The 22236-nt window shown below is 43.5% G+C and overlaps 1 protein-coding gene across 3 annotated transcripts in view; it reads left to right on the top strand.

Moving 5' to 3' along the window:
- Nucleotides 1-22236, top strand: part of LOC143028531 (uncharacterized) — a 389399-nt gene that overhangs the window by 1255 nt on the left and 365908 nt on the right. The window lies entirely within an intron of this gene.

Genomic DNA, 22236 nt, shown 5'->3' with positions numbered 1-22236 from the left:
TCACACCTGTCTTCTCGTTGTCCTGTGAGCAGATCCCCGCGTCCCTGTCAGCGTTTCGTCAGGCTGGGCTCTGTCACTTCCCGTAACCGGTAAGTGCGGTGGGGGAGGGGGGGGTCATTCATCAATCCCTCCCATTCGTCAGCTTAATGTCAGCCATCAGCATCGCGTCTGTCCATCCGACCTTGCACTTTTCGTGTTTGGTCCTTATGGTTGTGGGGTTCATTGTGTTTACACGTTTGCCTATGTACCCAATCTTCTTTTCATTTAAGACGACTCAACAGAAGCACTGAAATTAAATAAATATATTTCGGTTATCAGAGATAATGTTTAGGTTACATAATATTTATAAACGTGGCTGGATCATGGTTGCCATTGAGCAAGACGTTGAGTTGACGACACATTGGTAACATTTGTCATCCTATATAATATTGGCCGTGGAGAAAACATACTCACGTTGTATAGAATGGTCACATGGGGGGGGGGCAGACAATTGGTTTCCAAATATTTCATTGGGGGATGATCTTGTAGACAATTGAAACGAGTTTGTGAAAAGTAATTTAGGCCTACGGGTCATAATCACAATGAAACTTGCTGCTCTCAAGTTTGTATTTTACCTTATTGCTCCAATGCAGGACCACCCTGTCTACGGAGGTGTTAATACACACCTTTCAGTGACCTACACACGGTATTCTAGGTCAAACAGGTTTCTCTTGCCTGAAATAGTCGAATGCAGATAGGTGTTGCATACATTACGTTTGCAGTATATGTTGGTTACCTTGCAGTATGCTATTAGTATGGAATTCATTTTTTCTATTGTCGAACTCAATCACCAACTTTTGCCAATTCATCCTGTGTTTTCTATATATGAAGAAGACTTCCTGTTATTAATGTTGTTATTATTATTATTATTGTAGTATTATTATTACTTACTCCCGCGACTGATTGTACGAAAATCGGTCTTATTCGTCCCCCCCAAATGAGAAAGCCAGAAGCTGATTATTAGTCTCCCACTTGCATACCCTAGCATCACTTGGTATCGGTTTCCTGCTCAGTATCGTCATCGCAAGGGCGGCAATACTTTACGCTGTAGTATTTCCGGCTGTCCCAACTTTGCTGTCTGTAGGCGTAGCCCATTTCCTCTTCCTTAGATTGATCATATTCGTCTTCGAGCCAACGGAGCGCTGCGCATACACGTGGTTTGATCTCGCTGAAAAGTTGCCGTTATCAGAAAATTGTTGTTCCGTTCTTGCTTCAGTGTTTGGCAAAATAAATTCCCCAAATACCTGCAAAGCGATATTGAGTTTAAACTATGCGGAGGCGATGCGCAACTTTACTTATAAAAATGGGATGTGTAGTTACTACATATATATAAGCATGTTGCTTGAGCATAGGCAATATTCAAAATATAATTTGGGAAATATGTACGTATAAAGATAGGGTTTCACTTTTTTTTTATCAAAACTTAGAAAATAAATATTGGGGTTGCCTTTGTTACAGTATCGTTCTCCGAAATCAGGACTGAATGTTAGAATTCGTTACCCCTATTTCGAAATGGAATTGGAGGGAGAACGTTGGCTGGCAACCATAACAAGATCAGTTTGGTTGCACATTGAAAATAATGGGCAAATTGGGTGGTTGTCATTAGGGTATTGTGGATGGTTTGAAATCAGAGCGAAAGATCAAAGACCATGAGGCGACTAAACTTACGTGTAGAACTTGAGATTTGAGCCTCAAACGGAAAACTGCGACGTAGTTGGAAGGTCCGCGCGTACACAAGGAGGGGAGGAGGGGCATTATTTTCGACGAAATATAGTCCCTCGTGGTAGTAAACGATCACCTAGAAGAGTTGTTGACACCCAGAGCAGGCCAGGTAATGACGAAATTGTGAAATTGATTGCGACCAGAATCTCTGTTTTTGCACACCAATACCGTTGGTACTCCTAACGCGCGGTCTAGCTGCAGTTGCTTAGCAAGCATGGCCAGTGCTTGATAAAATTGCTTGCCACATAATCTCTTTTTACGCACATTAATCGTGGGGAGTGAGCGACGGAAGCTTTTCGCAGATAAATCATGTTTTCAGTAGAAGATGGGACGGATTTTGCCGAGAATGGAGGGTGATGGTGTGAGGAGGGGGTCTGCTCCCGTCACTTCAATCATTCATTGGCACGTGGGGTGGGGTGGGGGGGTAATGTTATGCTCGACGCCTGCCAGTGGGGCGGAGTATTGTATGGCTTCCAGTTTCTTTTCTTTTTTATATTTTTATAACGAGGCTTATTTTCGTAAGCGTTAATTTACTAGGGGTCTTGTGTCGGGTTGTTCACTAGTGTGTTGAAAAGTGACGCGAAAACATGCCTGCAAAGTGATGACTTGCTGCGTACATAACTCTCTTCCTCCGGTTTTAATTCCCTTGGGAAGGCATGCTAGTTGGAGGGTATTCATCCTTTGAGACGCCCGTTGCGTCTGATCTGGCCCCATGTATACTGTGGTTCTGGTGTGGGTTCGGACCTATAAATCTATAGGTAATATTGTCGCCGCTACGTCGGTAACCGTTTTAACGCAACACCGTCAATGTGGCTGGTGTTCGTAATTTGTTTTATGTTTATGATATCCCATGAGTCCCGAAGTAGAAGACATCACGACGAAACCCCGTCAATGTGGGAACTACCCCTGTCAGCAGATTGGGATTGTTTAGTGTTTACAAGAGCAAAATTTAATGAGAATCTTAACATCTGCAAGAGATTGGACTGGACTCTAGGGTATCTTGTATCTGTTGCTTCGTAATCTTCATCTCTTGGTTTATTGTATTGTTGACCTCTTTCTCGTAGGAAAACCTCGAATTATTTTTCATTGTTTTGTTGGTGTCTACGATTGCATGAGAAGTCGCGACTTTGCCTTTTCTAAGCAGGCATATCATGCATGGCAGGCATCAGCTGAAAGGGACATACTTGCTTCCTGATACAGCAGTTTCACAATTCAGCATGCCATCAGAGGCCTTTGAAAGACTAATTAAGGAAACCCCTCAACTTGATACCATCACATTTGCATTGTATCTCCACAAGTATCGGTAGGAAATCACAAAAAGTAGGAGTGAACTGTGGTCTTTGTTAAAAAAGTACAATGTCTCTTGGTGAAACCAAGAAGGGATGGGACCAGCTGTACAGTAGACTAGGTCAGTCCATGAATGCACAGGGTTAGTCTGCAGCAAGGAAGTGCCCTGTTAAAGCGGTCAGAGAACCTGAGTAGAATTGCAATAGTGGCAAGTAATTAAGCTTCTTAATGCAGAGAAGGTGAGGGTGGTTGACATGGTCACGGTCATGGCTCTTACATGCACACAGCCTGCATGCACTGCTGCTTTCAATATTTTCATAAATGTGAGCATGTTCAACTTCAAGGGGCATTGTGTATATACCATGAGGTTCTTGGTAAACCTACACACACCCTATCCCTTGGGCATACTGGACAAGTTCATTAGTGTTAAACCCTCAGCTCTTGTTCACGTGATACACATTGCACTGTATCTTGCATTATATTAAGGCACAAGGGCCATAAGGAAATAGATGCCTTTGTATTTATTTATCACAGTAACTGGACTCATGTTAATAATGTCACTCATGTCTGTATTGTGTTATGCATGCAGAAAATTGTGAGAATCATCTTCCTGATGCTCATTTTCAAAACTTGTCAACCCCCTCACCTTTGTCTGGATGTACAAGGTACTTTTTCTTTCTGCTGGCCAGATCTCTCTCTATCAAGTTCAACTGTATTTCCTCCACCCATTCATGTAAGCACAACTGACTCCTGGTGACAATGCATTTGTTTTGTGTCATATTATAGTTGTGACAACACATGCCTGTAATGATAATTGTTTCCTTGTTTCGTATACTGGAAACATGCAGCCTCTCAGTAGCTGTAAACTGTTTTTGAGCTGTCCTGTTGTGTTGAAAGAGCAGGACTGTTTCTGTATATGTGGCTTGTATAATAACCCTCCAATAAAAAGAGTTGAAGTATATATGGATTTTCTTTTCAAGCTTTACTACTTTGTGTGCTGAACTCAGTAATCATGTCTTTTTTTCACTTCTAATGAAAGCCCTTTCCTCTGTCACCAGCTAGCAGGAGGAGGGTAGTAATCACCAGCTGACAACAGTGATTTTGTGGGAAAAAAAGTTGGGGGCATGCAGCATTCCCTCTTAGGTTTTCTGTTGCTCAATCACTTAATGCCACACACAATAAAAAGTTGCCAGTTGTTTTAATTCATTAAATGTTATGTTTTGGCCACTATCCACTATTAAAATACTCGATGCAAAAGTACTTTTAATGAAAAACGTGTATGGTAATGGTAAGCTGCATGAATATTTGGATGTCTTACTATAGCTTTGTATTTGAAATATTTTTTTACTCAAAGCAGCAAGCAAGAATTCCACCCATTGTGTAGGAAGTTCAGAGCAGTTGAAGTTAATAGCTACCTTGGGCTTAGTCCAGAGACTGAATCCCAATACAATGATGCACTTCCAGGTAGAGATGAGGTTGGTTGTGTGTGTATGCATATATATATATATATATATATATATATACATATATATATATATATAAATATATATATATATATATATATATATATATATATATATACACACACACACACCAAAGGCTTTTCCCCCCTTACAAGGGGTGCCATGTCCACATTTATAATGTACATATTCATAGTTTATTTGGCTTCTGATGAGTATGATTGTATCCTAATTACACAGAACATATTGGGCTATAGCTCGCACAATGTGGAAATCTCATTTGCATTAGTTGATGGTTAATTGTTTCAAAGTCTGCATAGCAATGACTCACCATGACAGTAAATTTCTTTGTCATGCCCATCTCCTATGTACAGGTTCCATAGATAGTTTGTTGTCCTAAATAATATATGTGATGAAGCCTATACAGAACTAATGGTGTCACTATGAGCTTGAGCTGAATATTCTGACAACCATGGCAAGCACAGGGTTTGGACAACAGAGGAAAGATCATCATGTTTTACAAGCACTTCATACAAATGACAGTAAACTACAGTATACATCCACAACCTAACAGTCACAAACAAAATAGGAAAACCTAGAAACCGTGCAAAATAAAGCCATAAGAATAATAACAGGCTCTACTAAGACAGCCCCCATACCATCTGTAAGCAGAAGTGAAAATTCTCTCCAAGGAGCAATATTCACAAATTATTGGAACAATTTGCAAGAGCATACATCTATTGCACCCACATCATAATTTCAGCATTGAGTGTAGAATAAAAAAAATCTTCCATAACATATTTCTGTACCCCACATACTCAACAGTGCATCTGTTGTAGAAGGCTTGTGAATATATTCTTTGCTGCCAAGCTGATTCTGTATTTGTGCTTATGCATTTTCATATGGAAGTATTGTGGGGCACTAGTAGATTGATTTGGTTGAGTGAAATACTGCTGCTGGTGTTGTTTTCATGTTGCATTTGGTGAGGGATCTTGCATAAAATACTGTTAATTTCATTCTCATTTGCAACTTTTTTTTTATGTTAGTGGTGTTGTGGAGCCATTTAATTCATTTTGTGTTTTGTATCTTTTCTTTTCAATTGTTGGATACTATAGTTGATGTGTAGTCTAGTTCATACGAGTTGTTATGTGTTTCTGCAGTTCAATTCCCATTCCTGTGTCTGTTCTACACATATTTCTTAATCTTCACCATAAGGTCTTTCCAGATGGTAACAGGAAATCTCTTCATTGAGTGACTTGTAAGTTGAACTGACATAAGTGGCTGGCTTCATAGGGGGCAACATTTAATTGAATGTGTGAGGGGGTATGTTAGGGTTTTTGTGCAAATAAATCCATTGTAAGGTAAGTTTCACTAGACATACACCAAGAAAAGAAAGCACTTCTTAGGTGCTTTATCCATTCAGGTCATGAGCCAGTTCTGGAGTGGTTTCATCACAGTCAACCTGAAAACAGACACCATTTACCAAAAGTGCACTGAAGACATGGGGCACTTGTATATGCTTGCATATCATTTTTCCTGAATAATGTATAGCTCAGCCTACGTAGTTGTTGTTTCCTGGTGTTGGGGGCCCATGTATCTTGTAAATTACTAAAATGTCAGAAATAAAACATTCAGCACTGTTCTACAAGATTTAACAAAACGTGTCTTTATACAAGGTTGATAAAGTGGCCTGCTCAACAAATGTGTGATAAACAGAAGAGTCAAAGCAGGATGTGGGTAGTTCACTGGACACATAGTTGGGAAGAAAAGAATTATGTAATAAGACTCCCAAATGGCCATCAGCAAAACCTGATCCTTCATTTTTTTTTTTTTTTTTTTTTTTTTTTTTTTTTTTTAATTTTATAAATCACTAGAAATCTAGACAAGTGTAAACTCCTAAATCTTGATTAGTGATAACTTTTAAAAAGCTCATCTCTCAATGTAGATCTGTGGCTTACATCTAGAGTGCTATAACTACCCTTGTTTTAGTAACTGCAGTTCTTTTGTGTGTGTGTGTGTATCAAATAAATACAAAGTTCCAATGTTTCAATCATGATTTTTCACCACTCAGAGTGCTCTTAATCAAACTGTTTTGCAGTTGTGAATTTTCACTTCTGATCAGCAACTCTAGATACATTTGACATAGCTTATGTTTGGTGGCCACCAAAAATTCATATGGTCTTCAGTAAACCATGCATCTATCTTTATGGACAATATGACATTAATGAAGTAGCAAAGGAAAGACTTTAGAGGTTGAAAGTGGCCAGTATTCTTCTTTGAGTGAGGATTAGTTTTCTATCTTAGTGTTGTGTGACTGGTCCATAATAATGTCACTGTCCCTAAATTATAGACTTCATACAGCTTGTTCAGTCCATAACTATTGAAGGAATTATCAAAATACTGTGCACTACTGTACAGTTAATGCATTACTCAAAATCAGCTTTGAAATGTACACCTAGAAGACACTAAAAGGGTGCAAAGCATGAAGGTATAATAGTGGAATAGTCTTGTGTTGGTGAATGAAGCCAATTTTTTAACCTGTTAATACCTCCCTGCTGACAATAGCTGCCATATTGATTTGGTAGAGAGTCATAGAAGAAAGTTGCATGACTGGTCTCAAGGGGTGTTATTAAAAAACCCTACATTATTAATTACATATAACTTTGCAGTTCCCTGTGTATGTGAGGGGGTGGGGGTTGGCTTGGATAAAGAAATTGGTTAGTAACATGGTACCTCTGACAAAGTATGGGATGATGCATTGGTGGGAATAAGCAAAAGGGTGAACATGAGGTTTTATGAGTGGAGTGGTCTTGTTCTGTGAGACTTGTACTTTCCAGTAAAACCAGGTTTTGTGCGTTTAATATCTCTCCTGACTGACAGCCATATTGGGCATTTATAAATTGTGTATTGTTAGCATGGGACATTATGATTTGTGTTTGTTGTTTTCCATGGTTTCCTCTCAGGCAATGCCCTTTGAGGCAAAATATTTTGAAGAAGTATACAGTATTTGCCCAGTACAATATATACATTAATCATCTATCCACAAAGCTGAGATCCATTTGTGTTGTCACTATGGATGTATTAGCAGCCTTAAGAAAATTGTCCGACATTGAGATAAATTGTGCTGATTACATTTCAAGTGTCCTGTATGTTTATATTAACTTTGAACAAAACATAAAAGTACCTAGTAATGAATAAATAGCCTATCAGATTAATAGAATCCATGCTAACTTTTGAATATAATTGATGGATGAAGCTTTAGTTTGATTATTGTTATACCATTGAAAGTTGTATGGGCATTGTGGAACATAATATCCCAATAAAAAAACACTTTTCTGTACTGGATGAATGGATGTACAATATGCATGTGGGAATTTCTAATGGAAAAATATTCCCCTGAGTACAATGCCTCACCCCAAAACAGACCTGACCATGCAGTTATGCATTCCCTGCTAACCTTGATCAAGATGGTTGATAGGCTTATTGACAGTTCATTTACTTAAAATTTTGCAAGGAAAGGCCACTCCATCTTTGAAATGTTAGTATGTAAAGAGCAATCACAAAGTAGAGGTACCAGTGGCAGGTTTCTGCTTGCAAGATGAATATTGGACGGAATGGTCTCTTTACTGCCCATTTTCAAAACCTGTCAACCACCTTACTTCCAGCTGGAGTTATTCCCAGAGAACTGACACTCCAGAGTGGGCTCAAGATGTCTCTCAATTATCTTCAACTGTATTTCTAACACCTTTTCATATATGGAGAATTGATGGGATTTGGCTGCTCCTGTCTTGTTACTGTACCCTCAACTGGTGCCACAGAAACTCACACATTAATACAACACACAACAGTTACTTCACAGGTGAATCTATTGAAAAGACCAACAACTACTGTTGTTATTCTTTCACTAACTGGAAACATACCCCTTCTGATTGAAGTCAGCAATGTTCATCAGTTTCTTCAATAGATCTTTCTGGGAAGGAAATTTTAGTATTGTTTATTTTATTAGTTTATTATAATAAACATAAAAAGTTTGTGGATCACTAGAAGAGATTGGCCAGTTGTCATCTCCCCATGTATTAAAGTGAGAGAGTGTCGCTTTTCCTATTTTTTGGGCACCAGCACTTCTTCCTTTAAGAACAATAATTGAAGAGGAGTTAAAGGTGTTGACAATCATAAAAGAATAGCTGACTGGTTCATATGGGATGTGTCTGAAGTCACTTAAATATTGCCTGCATAAAACTTTTGTATTGCAACTTGAGAATAAGGGGACCTAGCCGAACTTGGATTCACACATGATTTTGAAGCTAGATATGATAGAAGAAACAGAACCACATGAGTGGGTACTCCTCTCCTGTATACTACAATTATATAAGTAAACACACATATGCTCACACACAGCACCCAGATTGGAAGCATGCTATTGGAAAGTAAGGGACATGACCCCCATCACTAGAAATAACACAAGAAGAAAATGAGAAATGGGAAATATGATCAGTCTACGTAACTCAGAAGGAAAGACATTGCTTTATATAAATGTCTGCAGGAAGAACTAGTGGACATCAAGTGAAGTTACAGAACACTTAGGAAAAGCTTCTGTAGATATGAAAACTACAGATTCCCAAATAGAACAGAAGATGGTTAACATTACAGAAGATTCGAGGAAGGATGCTGTAAATATATATAATCTGATTTCCCAAATAGAGCAATAGAAGGTTGCGGTGATTGCCACCAAGGAGTTTAAAGGGGGGGGGTGACACTTACACATAGACAATAAGAAATTACAGGAGTTAAAAATGGGTGCAAACATGAATCCAGAAAACAAAAGTTAAATAAGCTCATTTCATCATGTGTAATGTACAGAGCGGTTAGTGGCAAGGTCCAGTCTGCAGATAGTTTAAAACAACAGAGGGCCCTAAAACAGGTTTATTTGTCAGATGTAGACTGAAAACAATGAAGATGACTTCCCTGTAAAATTCAAAGTACACACCACATTTGAGCTTATGCACCAAGTCTCTGAAACGATTGGGAATAGATCAATACATCTTGCTACAAAACACAATAATAAAGTACTTATCTATATTACAAAGGACCTAGAGAGGTGATATGAAAACTAACTGTATTTAGGTTAATTGGAGTATGGGATTAAAGTAGGAAGGAGAGAGTGACAGTTTATAATCTTTAATCACAAACCATGTACTGCTGAACCACCTAAAAGACTATGGGGGATGAGGGAGGGGAAGAACCTTCAAAGTTGGGCCCCTCTTCATGAAATTCAATGAATTATGATAACAGATGTGGGTTATGGAGCACTGTGGGACGACTGATTAAAAACTACTACATGTCATCATTTACATTTTGGGATGGTTCGTTTATATAGAGAAGGATAAGGGGGAAACTCGAGGACATTACTGGACTTTGGAAGAGAAAGTTGTTGAGTTGGCAATACATAATGTAAACAAGCAGGTTATACAAGGGATTGCTACAAAGACTTCCTAGTATGTACAGGGAGGGTTGGGCAGGTGCAAAAACCAAAGAATGCCCCAGTGAATATATTTCACTACCGGTATTGAATTAATATAGATAAAAGTTCACTGAATGGAACAGGTACTGATGACGCTAGCAGCCAAATATTTTAGATGTTGAAAGAAGCAAGGTGCCATTTGAGAGTAAATGAGGAATAGATAGGTACAATGGTGTTGCTATGGAGTTGTAGACTTCTCGCCATGGACGTGAAGAGTGATGTATCTGATCATGTCAGTTGCTGTTTATCGGTTGAAGCCTTATCAGTCTTATTTACTTTTGTGGTCATGCCAATCTTGTTTACCGTACTCTAGAGCAGTTGGAAATTATCTGTCATTGTGTGTATAATTCTGATAAGATAGACGGGATGCATCATTGGTGAAGCTGTGTGGGATTACCCTCATCTGAATAAACTGACCTGGCCGCCCATAAAGAACGCATTTGACTCGTAGAAAATCCAAAAGTGCTTAAAAGCTGTTACAGATCTTCTGCTTACCGACAAGAAGCTAATAGCGCTGGCGAAGCGGAGAAGACTCCTGGCAGCCAGCCAGTTGAGAGGTCATGGAATGACATCGCTTACCTCCGTCCCCACACCCCTAGACCAGGGCTCCATTGGACCTGTAGTTGTAGACCAACCCCAGGGGCGATGGGGGGAAGGGGGTGGGGTGGCTCAGATAAACTCCGTCTCTGGATTAGAAGTGAACATAACGGTCTACGGTTGGGGATTGGATTCGATTAATCACGTTTGTCGACTACTTTGTGGATGAATCATTTCTCGGTTAGGGTGTAGGATTGTTGTAGGTTTTCTTTTGCACCAAAGTTTGCAAACTGGGCACATACTGTTATTCAGTGGAACAAGGTTGAAAACTTTGGTAATGTAATGCTTCATTGAAATAAGGGCAATTGGTGTTTGAAAATGTACAAGTTAAGGTGAAGTATTGATAGGTTGGAGCACCGCCCTCCACCTACATACACCAGTTGATAGAAGTAGATGTAGTAGAGACGTATGGTTATCCGTTGCGATACCCCCCCCCCCTCCTTTCTACAGACAACAGGGTAGTGCGGTAGGGCGCACCCACGACCTGGCGAGCGAGCGAGCGAGCGGGTTGATCTAATTGGGCGAAAAGGCCGGTTGGGTTGCGGCCGTGGTGTGAGGGATCTCTGCTGTGAACGGGTTTGCTGCGGGTGGTGACCAGCGCGGAAAGGCTCGGGGGGGAAGGGGAGGGGGGGGGGGCGGGGTAGTAACGCTGCTTTTGGAGCCGACGTCAGTTGACCACAAGTTTTTGCTTGCATGTAGTCCAGTCCGTGTAGGAAGGTACAAGGGTTCTGGCCATGTCGAACGTGGAGGAAGGGAGAGGGGAGGAGAAGGCGAGATGACTTGCACTGGTTGGTCAAGTAGCCTAGTTCACTTGTTTTCCCATAGGGTTGTCATCCCACGCATTTGTTCAAATAGTTAACTACTTTTAGGTATAGTGTTATTAATGTTGCCTAGTAGATACTGCGTTAGTGTGGCGAATTTCTCTAGGCACTGAACAAATTGCATATATTTCTTTACGCTTATTTTGTTTTCTTTAATTAAGAAGCCTCTTAATCCAGAACAAGATGTTTCATGGCATTAAGCCGAATCGGTTTGAATTTTGAAGAATCCCAAAATAATTTTGTTCTCGGACACCTGGCTTGTTTATATTAATTAGGCATAGTTTAGTGTCGGTTATAGATTGCTCTTGTACTGAAACCCGCAGTCAAGTGTACGTCATTAATATTCAGAAGGTCCAAGGAATGTCCGCGTTTTATATACATTTCCTTTCACAAACCAGTCATGCATAGAATCATGGTCATTCGAGATCAGTTACGGGGCCGTCGTTGAGAATTTATTTGAAAGCTGAGTGTTATGACAATAGAATAATACTGTTGTTGAAGGTTGTTTTGGTTGCTGAATACTGTAATTATTATTATTATTGAAAACAAGTAAACTGCCTCTTTTGGAAATAATTTTGATAAGGATTTAAATTTTACATTGTCGTAGCCGTTAACCAGTGTGACCTCATAACATCTTTAGCATAGGAACTACTTACTTGTAAGTAAACACCCTTTCTCTGTTGAGTTTTCATCATTTACTGCGTCCATCCTTATGTTTTTATATCAGCATTTAGGTAGGGGTTGCTGAAGTCGCCACGCGCGCACACACACACACACACAACTAGGTAAATACAACACGAGAGAGAGTCCCCTAGTCGGGCAGCCGCTGGTGATGCCAAATTTTCAAGATAGGAACACTTCACCGTAAGAAACTGTCATATGCATATCAGCGGCTTCGAGTGCCTTGTGGTGCTAGTACAGCACCAGCCAGCCTCTTTCGTCAGGCGATGTACGTAGTATGCTGGTGCCTTGGAACATCGGGGACACTGTGGCGTCTGGAGCAGTTTGTGGTCCGGATACACAAAAATCGCTCATCCGGAACGTATGTCTTTGCAGGGTGTCCGCATTTCAAACATCTCTTATGTAACGTTGTGTTCCAGCTTTAGTGTAGTTCTTCCCAGTGCGACTTCGCCTTTGTTTTCGATGTGTATCTCTTGTATCGGCGGGAGTTCTCGTTCTTTAGTACGACATATTGGGAAGCTCTTGAGGAAAATTGAGTGCAACTTTCATGTTGCCCACATGACTTAACTGAAGGAAGATGGTCAAATGGCATGAGATCTATGTTCACTAGTTTTATTTGGTGGTGTCTAGAATAGTGTTGTTAGGCCAGTCCCCGAATCCGGCCGAAGTTACTAGAACTTCGATGACTATGATAGTTGTGGTAGCTTCATGGAGGTTTTGGGAGATGCAAGTGTGTGGACGACATATGAAGGACCTCGACCCCCATCGTGGTGAGGGTGACCAAATTTAGCGTAGTTGTATTAGATTTAGCTGAGATTTTCATAAACAGCAAAATGAATAAATATTCAGGATTAATTTTTTCGATCTAACATATTTTCAGCTGCTGTCGGTGATATTCCCGTTTTAGAAATCTGAACCTGATCATGATGTTCGAGACGATTCGGCGAGGAGGCAAAGCGTTGTGGCACTTACCTACCGCGTTTTTTTGAGTCACGTTGAGCTTTGCACAAGTAATTAGCCCCCGGCTACCCCCCGCCCCCCCCCTTCCCTGCCCCCTCTCCTCTCGTCCACGTCAGTTTCAACCGTGGTGCAACCTGTTGACAAGAGACAGAGGTGCAGTACAGACCATTCCGTTCATTCACTTGTCGTCGAACGTTGTACGTTTGTACTTCATTAAAGTGGGGGACACACAAACACGCATCGTGATGTATCTGAGCTCAGCAAATTTGTATATTTAGTTGCAGTGTGATGTTTGTCTGTGCGCAGTACTTCTCTTGTTATAAAAATATATTTTTGTAAACAGTCGTGTTTATGCAGCGACGTGGTGAGGCGGGAGAGCAGGATCGTCCCTCGGAATGGATAGGCCGGTCCTACAGTGGCCGAAATCGTATGTGGATAGGGGTCAGGAAAGCCTGTCTCGCTTGTTTAATGACAGGAAACCAGGTTATGTAGTTCGAGTGTTGGCTCTTGACCTTGACTTGGTGTGGTTCCTTTCTTCGGGGCGTCATGACTCGCTAAGGTTCCCCAACCCCCGCTCTCCCTTGCCGTGCCTTCAGCTCACCCTTGAGCCAACACCACAGCGGTATGTGTAATGCTCCCCATGTAAACGTCGGGTGATTTTATTGTGGTGAAGTTGTCAAGTCCTAGGTCAGGTCTGGGTTCACCCCTCGGTTAAGATGAGGTAGAAATTGGCCTTGATGATAATTGTCATTTAATAGGCCTCTATACCTTTGTTACGGTGATGTCTCAAGCGGGGCTGAAAAAATTACACCAACACAGACGCACTTTATATATAGAGGGAGAGAGTACGTCACACTAACTTCTTGGGTCGGTGGGTCCCGCAATGGGCATTGGCCAGGACAAACTGCAAACATATCCGCGCAGCATTATACAGGATAGCCAGCTTTACCTTTGCTTACCGTACCGGTACCTCCTCCTCCTCCTCCTCCCACTCCCTACCCCCTCGGCCTCGCCGCGTCGCCCCACTCCGCCGCTCACTGCTCGGCTTCGACGAGCCAACTCGCAAGTCTTCGACACTCCAACACTCGTGCCCTTTTTAATTCTTTCCTATATTGCCTTATCCTATTCTCTCATGTTATGCCCATTCCCTGCCTTGCCGTGTCTTCCCTCCCCACCCGCCCACAATATTTATTTTCGTCTTCGTCTATCCCATAGTCATAGGCTGCTACATCACTCGAATTATCATTCCCAAATAATTAACATCTTTATTCCCACACGTCTCCTCTCTCTCTCTTCCTCTGCTCTCCGCTTATCAACTCTTGTCTTCATGCTTAGCCGCCTTCACCCCCCCCCCAACACGCTCTCTCTCGCTCTCCCAACATGGCCTCCCTCCTACCTAGGCTATCACCAATATCGCGTAGTTTTCCTCCAGTCTTACGTGCACGGCATTCTTTGTGTTGGTTGGGGATGGCAGTCTCGCTCCTCTCCTCTTTCCCCATTGCTCATCCTGTTACCCTCCTCTTCTCATACCCCACTTACCTCTTCCTTGTGTCAGTTTCCTTTTCTCCCCATTCCCTTCTTCCTCATTTTTTCCTCGACTTTCTACTGTTCCCCCGCTCCCTTGTTTCCCCCTCCTCTTTCCTCTTCCTCCTACACCTTACCCTGCCGCCTTCTATTTCTCACAACCCCCTCCCCATTTCCTTTTACTCTGAAATTATCCAAAATATCTGCCATGTCCTCCCAAACCTCCCTACCTGATTATTGCTTCTCGCCTTGCCCTGCTCATCTTCCCTGCCTCGTCTTCTTGTTCCTGCTTACCCCAGGAGCTTACCTCGCGTACTTCTTTGCGTCGGCTTAGCGTGCCTGTTCGCGGTTGACCTTTGCCCTCCGAGGCCACCGTGTCATCCGGAGTGCATCGTCCGCGTCCTTCAAAGGGGCACAGCTCCCCATTGGCTTCGGCGACAGCAGCGTCGGCGACGATGGCTGTACCTGGTGTCAGTCATTTTCCCGGAAGGGAGCTCTCGGAGCTCTTTTGTGTTCCAGTAGGTGTAGGCTTAAAAGGCAGCATACAAGTGTTGTTTGTAGAATCCAGGTGTGTACACAGACTCCTCCTCTGTCTTTATAGAGCGGTGTTTGCCCATTGTCAGCTATTTCACCCATTGGTTAATGCTTGGTCATGTTCGCACATTAAGAGTTCCCATTTAGTGTTTATATGTCATACTAAACCTATTATATGCATCTTTGTTCTTTGCACAGATGAATTGTCTTCCACCCACACTAGAATTAGGTAAACACACACATGCATGCACAAACACACAACGGTAATGCATGAATGTGTATACAAGAAGACAGGATGATAGGGGTTTAATCTGAAACTATAGACATGAACCAAAGCTGTTCAATAGATTCGTTAATGATAAATTGAAGTGCAGGGAAGGATTCACAAAACGAAGGTGTATGAGACATTCTGTGAAATTTCTGAAACAAAGACGAAAATACAAAACGGTAGTAGCCACTTAAAGTGGCATAAAGTGGACATACTAAAGACGCAAAAATCACAGAAGGCATTGGGAATGAGGAAACTCCAAGGACTAGTGGGTTCTTGTGGTTTACAATCATACCGCCGTTTTTTCTTCATTTCTATGCCATCTAATCTCTCCACGTATATTTTGCAAGCTGTGCAAAGGAACTAAGATATTTCAGTTGTCACCTTTTGTCTTCTCACTATTTTTCTTGTATGTTTTTGTGCAGGGACCTCACCACCACTGTGTATAATCTGAGGTAGTTTTTTTTTTTTTTTTTTTTTTTTTTTTTTTTTTTTTTTTTTATCATATCTTCAGTGCAGAGGCTACGTTTTGTTTATTAACATCTTGAAGCTCTCCCATTATTGTATCAATAGTTTTCAGATGACACATTCATAATCAAGTCTGCCAGGTCCTTTTCCCTTGCTCTTTTGTTGATTGTTTCTTCACTGATATATCTCAAGGACTGTCTCCTCCTTTGCCTATTTTTAAGATTTGCACTTCTTTGCATTGATATTTTCACTTCTGGTTCACAAATCTTTATCTAGATCGTCCTATAGGAGTTTGTAGTCCTCCATAGGTTTCACTTTGTATTAATGATCTCTGTTTCATCACTGAGCGGGTTAGGGCGTCGTTACTTGCGGCGAAGGTCGAGGTTAGGGCGGTTCGAATCCTGCCACCAGCGAAGTTAGGGCATGGTTCATTAAATTCCACGCTACAAAGCCCTATGTGAGGGGCACCGTCCTAGCCTCCCGATAGGTGGGAGTGTGTGACGTTAAACCATATCATATTATTGACATGTCATGAACATTACAGGTGTCTGTGCCGAGCCTGTAGTACCTCACTAGACAAGTGAGATTTTGGTGTGTTGGGTTTGATATTGTGTATCCAAAATGAAAGGAGGGTGTAATTGGTATCAGTGTGTATTCATTCTGATGCATATGATCACAGCTGTATGGCCATATGGCACAAGTGTGAAAGTGGATGAGAATTTCAATGGAAATGGTCAGCCTAGTGTAGTAATGAAGACAGGTTTTTATTTTGTTTTTAGGAAATTTTGGGAATTGTAAATACACATGTGAACTTGTATTAAAAACTATTAGGTAGGTGAATGTAGTTTGGTGTTTGATAAAGTGTGAAGAATATTCTATTTATTTTATTTATTTGTTTGTTTATTTTTTATTGAGGGCAATAATCACTCACATCCAAGTGGATAAATTACACTTTGCTAAAGAAGAGGCAAAGGATATATTTAAGGGGAGATAGTTGGAGTTACAAGTACTCAGCAAACTTTTTTAGAGTAAAGATTAGTCACAAATATTTAAAGAATGCATAAAACCAATGCAATAGGTACATGCCCCATATGGTGCTGGATATATGACATCTGTGGCATGAGTAGTAGATTGTCTTTGTCAGATTGCAATCTGTCACATTGTACTGTGGACACCCGCCATGTTGGTGAAGTGATGGATGAATTAATTAGTAGAAGGGCAAGTTTCGGTGGTACAGACTACTTTAGAGGTTTAGGTGCCAATCCTCGTACACCAGGTGGCGCAAGAGGTGGCATCGTGGCACAGGTGGTGGTGTTGACGGTGAGGGAATCCTTACAACTGTGCCCTTCGGCACCGCCCGTACTGCAGCGTTGCACGGCTTCCCTTCCTCGGTCTGTCCCCTATTCTCCCTCAGCATTTCAATCCCACCCCCTCGCTCACAACTACATGACCACTTTTTTTTTATGTGGAACGTACTCATGCCCCGGTCGTGATTGTGATTCCCTAACTTTACTACTTTTTTTTTTCTTGCTTTGCCATCGCCTACTGTAGCTTATAATTTGCTGAGCCATTGGTGGTGTCTACCTCTCGTGTCACGTGCCCCAGCGTTGGTTCCTACTCCTGACCCATGTCCGACCACAGGCCTGCACGCTTTCGTGTTCTCAGCCATTTCTCCGCATTCCTCGGTCTGTGTTGACCTTTGCCCCGCACACCTTACCACTGTGCCATCTCCCTCGTCGGGATCACGGGGACCTGCCCTGCGTGGCTTGGGAAAGCGAGGGTATCAAAGGAAAGTGGGGGAAGGGACCCTTTCGTAATTAATTGCACAGGAGGATGGGTATGCAGTAGGTTGAAGTGTTGGCCCATGACGTAGACGGAGAGAGGTGTCGGGGAGGGGACCGGAGGGGGGATAGAAAGCTCTGCGGCATCTGCAGGGCACATCTCATCACAAGTGTCAGACTGTTGGGATGGGGGTCAGGTAGACCTCCACACAGCAGTGCGGAGTATACAGTTCACCACCGTTGTGCATCATATCTCTTACTGTGTGGGGATAAGGGATGGCGTGGGCATTGTAATTACATATTTTGTGGGTATTTGCTCGTGCGTGTTGGATATAGAGCTCTGTTGGGAATGGTTTGGGATATGCCTATTTCTCCCTTTTTTCTATCCCGTTACCAATGGAACTATGTAGCCATGTTGAACACCTAGTTCCTTTCCCGTCATTGGCACCATCTAAATCCAGAACAAGAGAAAGACCGAAAGGCTTAACAGTGGTGTCCCTTTGGGATGCGGCGTGGAGAGTTAAGCTGGATGTTCAGTTGTTGCTCTCGCCTGCTGGGAACTTCATCCCCTCCTTTCCCGGCACGCTGCACGCGTTGCCTTGTATTAAGTGTGTAGGTAGGGCTTAAGAAACCCGCCGCAGATTGTTAAGGCTTTGAAAGTGAAGTAGTCCAGACAGGGGCCGGGCCAGTCTTAAGTTAAGCCCCGTGTTTTCGTGTCGACGAGACTTAGGCTGGCCGGTGTGGGCAGTGTTGGTGGTACCGGTTTATTAACGTATCGCCCTCGTCACACACACACACACCCCGCTGACGTGGCGACTCTCGCCTTGTTTTGCGCCGCGGTGTGTGTGTGACCAGGCGAGTGTTGGGTGACGGCGACGCGCGCCGACCGAACAAGCGTCTTTGTGGAATGTTGACGACCCGCGCGACCTCTTCCCACCCTGGTCCCGGCGTGATGCCCCGCGGCGGCCCGCCCGGCCTCGCCTGCCCTCGCTGCAATGAGGCAGACGGGCGGGCGGGCGGGCAGGCCGGTCTTCTTTGCTCTTTAGCCGTCTTGTCTGTACACCGGCCATTGTGTTGTTTTTCCTCCCCGATGCGTTTCGTGCGGCTGTGTGGGAGACCCATTGATAGACAGGTGTTCAATTTGTTATTGTATTTATTTATTTATTTTATTTTACTTTCTATTGTTATTTATTTTACTTTCTATTGTTATTTATTTTACTTTCTATTGTTTATTTATTTTACTTTCTATTGTTATTTTATTTTACTTTCTATTGTTATTTATTTTACTTTCTATTGTTATTTATTTTACTTTCTATTGTTTATTTATTTATTTTTTATCATTATTTTTTTTTTGCCTTACACGTTCCTGTATACAGTATATATGTGTGCAGGTCAGGTGTAAGTAGGTTTCCGGTTCCAGGTTAGTTGGGCAGTTCCTCGCGAGTGATAGTTCCGGTTGGGGATGTACACGTCCCGTAGCACCTCCCTCCTTCCCTCCCTCCCCCGGATCCCGATCCCGCGGGAAACGACCTGAGCTCGGGAGTCGGGGGGTATTTCCGCCAGCACGGGGTTTGGGTCGTGCCCACGTCGGTGGAGAGCTCACTCGAGCGTGGACATGGAATTAGGGACCGCAGGTGTGGTCGGGTGCACCTGTGGGGAAAGGGCGATCGTGCTCTTTCGTCCTTCGACGATGGAGAGGTTGATAGGCCGAACCGTCACCGTCTCCTTATGTCTTTTTTTTATCATTACGGTCGCGGTAGTGTTCGTGTGTGTGCAGAGCGTATGCGAAAGGAGAATAGTTCATTGTGTTATATTTACAATTCCCGGTCTTCACATACCACCTCGTGAGCTGGTGCTCCAAGTCTTCGTTCTCTTTTACGAGCTCCTGCTGCGGGGCACATCAGGAGAACCGGTCGTATTGCCAAATAACGAAAATGTTGGATTTTGTGCATTCGCTGTCGCATTTGGGGGTGGCGCCTCTGACCTCTCCCCCCCACCCCACACACACACTTATTCGACCCTCCCGGGCTAGTCCGTGCAACTGCAGTTATTAGGGGCTCGATGTGTTGATAGGGAAAGCTGGCGTTTGTCGCCGGCTACGGCAAAACCAGCTGTGGGGCCCGAGGAGGACAGGTCAGGTGGTGCTGGTGGAGGTGGTTGTGAAACGGCTGTAGCTCTCCGGGCTGGTATTTGGCAGCCAGCTGGGGAGTGGGGGGGAGGTCCCCCCCCACCCCCTCAACCTGCTGGTCCTGGTCACGGGAGGGAACAGGAGTTTGGGCGTTTGGTTTCCGTCTAAGAGTGACTAACTGGAGGAGGAGGGGGAGGCGACCTTTTGCCGCCAGGTGCGGGAGGTGGGGGTGAAGTGGGGTGGGGGGATCGTGCCACGTCGCCGGGTTGATGATCTTTTGTAGGAGAATACACACACACACACACACACACACACACACACACACACACACACACACACACACACTCATTTCAGGTGTCCGTGACTTGCGCAAATCGTGTCTTTGTCATCCTACACGTGTTGCAGATAAGGTAATCGTTCTGGCCATTTGGTGCCTTAGTTGGTTAAAATCACCTGGTGACAGCAAGCCACATGCGAGTCGAATAATGAATCGATGTTCAACTCTGGCGTCGTGAGTCTTCGCTAAGTTAAATAAACTCCTCAAATTGTTGTATTCTTAATGGTACTTTTATTGATTCGTTGTATTAATTTGTTTACTTTTAATTTGCATTTTTTTTCCCTCAAGCGAACTAAGATGCATCCATCAATTCCACAGCTGTGGGGACAATTTTATTCAGCAGAGGAGACGCTGCTTGAGTGAGAAGGCAGAGGTTGGGCCGACGTGCCACGTCGGTGTGGTGATTTGGTTTAATATATTCTAACCAACGCTGGGAGATTTTTATTCAGTTTTTGGAGCGTCCCTGTGGTGAAGAGATGGAGACCCGTGTTGTGTCGTTATATTATTCTGGCTAACGTCCATACAATTTTGTTCAGCTCGGAGGACTTCGCCGCACCGGAAGAGTTAAGAGCGAAGGGTAAGGTGACGTGTTTGGCTCGCGTTATTCTGGCAAGCGTGAATCGGTGTGTTTGTGAGAGAGAGAGAGAGAGGAAGGGGGGTGGGAGTTTTGTGCTGCCAGAGATTGTGCAAGAGGCTTTGGTAGTACCAGTACAAGATCAGCTGGACTTTCGAGGTCATTTAACCCACAGATGGTACTTAATCTGGTATTTGTGGACACCCAAGGAATCGTGGTCACCGACTTTCGTAAGTGTAACCATAATCCAAAAACTTGTGGTTAGTGAATGCCTAACGATGGAATTCAGTGTTGAGGATTGGTCCACTACGGCATAGTTGCCACGACAGCAGTAACTGTTCTTGTGAAGGGTACGCATCTTAATTGTTTGCAACTGTAAATCACCTTTCGGTCCTCAGCAATTTCGGGGGCAGAGAATATTGAATTAGAATAAAGAAAAGAACACGAGGACGGGTGTTGCTGCTGCTTGTTGTCGGTGTGGCAAACCAGTGATATTCGTCTTTGGGGAGGGGTGGGGCAATTATTTTTATGCCGTTGAGGGGGTGCAGACTCCCCGCTCCCCCCTCCCCCTTCCTCGACCGCTCTAGGGGTTGATTTGTTCGTTTAATCTTGGGCAAGTTGGATACGAAGAGAAAGGAGAGTAGTTGTTAACTGACAAAAAGTGTCGAGATTGTCCATAAGGATAGAAGCAGTGGTGATCTCGTGGGCACGCGTAGGGAGGACATTTGTTGGTTATTTCGGGATGTGATGCAGGGAATACGTGCGGAGGGGCTTATCACAACAACTGCGGTTGGTTCTGTGCCTCAATTGGTGCTGTAGCATGATTGGGAGAGTGGTTTGTGTATATGTGTAAGAGAGAGTGAGGTGTGTGCATGTGTGTTTATGACTTGTCAAAGAAAAATGAATCTAACCCATCCCTAGCCGGACGCGGATCAGTTACTTTAACTTATGGTCCACCACCACCACCGCCATCACCTCGACTTCCGACGGGAGGAATGTGGCTCTGAGATGGAAAACGTCCCCCGCCGTCTTCTGACCAGTGTTGTTGGCACGGGTGGAGGGCGACACTCGCAGCTGCAATATTATTGGAGACGTTGGCAGCGCCAAACCTTGGCGCAACTCACGGAGACCAAGCTACACGGTGATGACAACGGGCCTCTCTTTCTCTGTCTCTACCTATCTATCTCCTCACTCTCCCCCTCTCTCTCCGCCAACATCAACCCCCCCCCACACACACACTCCTCCAACAGCTCCTTCATCATCATAATCCCTTTTTCATCTTCCTCTTCATCCTCTTCCTCCATCCGATCTCTTTCCTCCACTATTAACTCTCCACACCTACTTCGTACACCTCCCTCATCCCGCCTGCCTCCCATTTTTACCTCCTCCACCCCATCCTCCTCCCACTTGGCCCAGTCTCCCTCCAACTGCACCTTGGCGCTCCCCCCCCCCTCCCGTCCTCCTCCGTTCCCATCTCTGCACCTCACCTCACATCGCTTCACCTGTAGTCCACCGCCGCACCTAGCCAACACCC

The sequence above is a fragment of the Oratosquilla oratoria genome, chromosome 9, assembly GCF_046742065.1.
Source record: "Oratosquilla oratoria isolate Oo_2021 chromosome 9, ASM4674206v1, whole genome shotgun sequence".
Lineage (NCBI taxonomy): Eukaryota > Metazoa > Arthropoda > Malacostraca > Stomatopoda > Squillidae > Oratosquilla > Oratosquilla oratoria.
This window is presented reverse-complemented; position numbering and strand designations above follow the sequence as displayed.